This window comes from Palaemon carinicauda, chromosome 23 (genome assembly GCF_036898095.1).
Source record: "Palaemon carinicauda isolate YSFRI2023 chromosome 23, ASM3689809v2, whole genome shotgun sequence".
In the NCBI taxonomy this organism is placed as follows: Eukaryota; Metazoa; Arthropoda; class Malacostraca; order Decapoda; family Palaemonidae; genus Palaemon; species Palaemon carinicauda.
Window position 1 is genome coordinate 29,751,484 of NC_090747.1, and position 2,500 is coordinate 29,753,983.

Below are 2,500 nucleotides of genomic sequence, written 5' to 3' on the forward strand. Positions count from 1 at the left end.
AGAGAGAGAGAGAGAGAGAGAGAGAGAGAGAGAGAGAGAGAGAGAGACCCACTAATTCAGACGACTATTTCCACGTTGTAATTGAAACAGCTTAGATAAAGACGCGTTGCGTAATTGGAGATTTCTCAGAGTTTAAGCAAAATGTTTTCAAAAAAACGTTAACTTCCTGGGAACGTAATTATGGAAATTAATTTAGTTCGTATAATGATGTGTTCGGAATCAATGAGCTGAGAAAGTCTTTAGCTCTAGGAAATCAGAATAAGAAATCACTTCCAAATAGTTCGACTTAGATTTTCCAAGGAGGAGAAACTTGCATTCTACCCTGATTGGTTCTGGAATACGTAATCAACTCAAAAACATATTTCGGTTTAAGATTTCTCGGACGTAAGATCCAATATCCTGTGTTAACCCTTGAAAGAATTTACTTCTCTTAAAGAGCTGCATGAAAACACAGGACCCGTGTTTCACCCAAAGATTGTAGCAATCTCCAAGACAAACTGAATATACAGAAAGTGTTACTGTATCTCCCTATATACCCAGATCAGCTACATCCAATGTTTATATACTATTCCTTGAGCAGAGCAACTCACTCGTTGTTTATCTGGGGACTTTCATTCTTGCGATTGTTCATTTCACTTTCCAGTAGAAGTAATGCTCTTAACAAGACATTTATTTCATTGGAATCTCCTACCAGAATACTCAGGTTTTTTTTTTTTCATTGACAATAAACATAAGTAGATATTTAAATGAGAGTTTTTTATTTACACCAAACTAATACTTTTACTATGTTATCCACAAAAATATTAGGAAATAGGGAGCCTTTCGCTTATTTTAATTAACATAATGAAATTCAATAGTAGGAGAAAACAGAATCAGATTTTAATCGGGAAATTTACTTAGCATTGACGATGAAGAGGCAATCAAATGAGCCTAACTTTCTTATAGAAAAAGGAGTTATCGAAATGCATTTATAAATTTAAAAATAAAAATAAAAGGTACACACTCCCTGCTGTCTTCATGGCAAATTTATCATCGATGATTATTTAATTAACACTTTGCCAATCCTTAATGAGATAGTACAGGAAAAGTCGATTGCAACTAATTTTACACCGGTGCAGGAAAATACATGCTACAAGCAGGAAGAGGTTATCAGGGCAAGGAGAGAGCGATAAGGAAAAAAAAAAAAAAAAAAAAAAAAAACAGAAATACCGTTACAGTGAGTGAGCACGTGGATACAACGTTTAGGCTGAGGAATGTAGCTTACAATATTTTTTTGTTTTACCTTTTGAAAGTGTATACGGTATAAATTATATAGAACAGCATCAATGACTAATATCCTGACAATTTCTTATGCAGGCACATACAGATATATCCAAACAAACCTTTATAAATGCAAGCACATACGATATTGTAACTAACAAGTCTGAATGTCAATCAGGTTTTGTGGTTTGCATTCTGAGACAAGTATGGGGAAAATTAATGTATGTGAAAAACTCATTTTTTTCTATATACACGGAAAGCTATATTTCATAGTATAATTCTTAGTTATCAGATATCAATGCACAAGGGATATATGAACCATCAAACACATTAGTGTTCGGGATATATTTTATCGCAGAGATGGAAGTTCCTATTCGTCAAGAATGGCTTCATAAATGGATGCTTTCTGTTTAAATTTACTGATCGGATTCGGAGTCACAGACTTCCCAGTGGCTTTGCTTTTGTTACCTCGGTGCCCGGATTGAATGAATAGATGATGGAAACGAAAGGGGATTTTCATTTAGCAGATGGGAAAGTCAATAGGACAATATTTGCTTTCAAAACAATGGATCGATATATGGCCTACGAATGAGGGGATAAAACGTCAAGGATTAAATATGGTGAACACGTGGATTAGTTTAGGAATTAGTTCCTTAATAACATCCCCTCAGTCTAATGAAAACAAACATAATTAATTTGTTTTACATGGATTTAGAAATAGAAATAACAATAAATCTTGCACCGAACCTACACCTTTTTAACTCTATGCAAATATAAAAAAAAAGAAAGTAAAAGTCCACAGATTCAAACACAGGGAGGATTGTGTTAGATTAATTCTGGTTGTTGTACAGTATTCAGCATAACTAGTGATCTTTTTTTTTTATCATATGGTACCAGACGAGCGATATTAAGTTGCCACTTAGAATTAAAACTTGTATTTCACTATGTAAACATTTGTTTGTGTGAGACAACGTTGGTCCGTTGTTATGTTAATTTCTATTGTTGAAAAATATTGATTCGTTAAAAAAAATTGTGCTAGAATGATCTTTTGGACCAAAAAAATCCATTATGTTACCATGACACGACTATTCATGAAACTGTCTTTGGATAGAGGGAGAGTGGGAAAGGGGGCGTCAATACTTACCAGAAATTTTAACCTTTCCCTGGCTACAATTTATGTATTTGGGATATAAATTAAAAGTTATCATTTAATTTTTCTTATGTCTTTTTGTGTATAAAA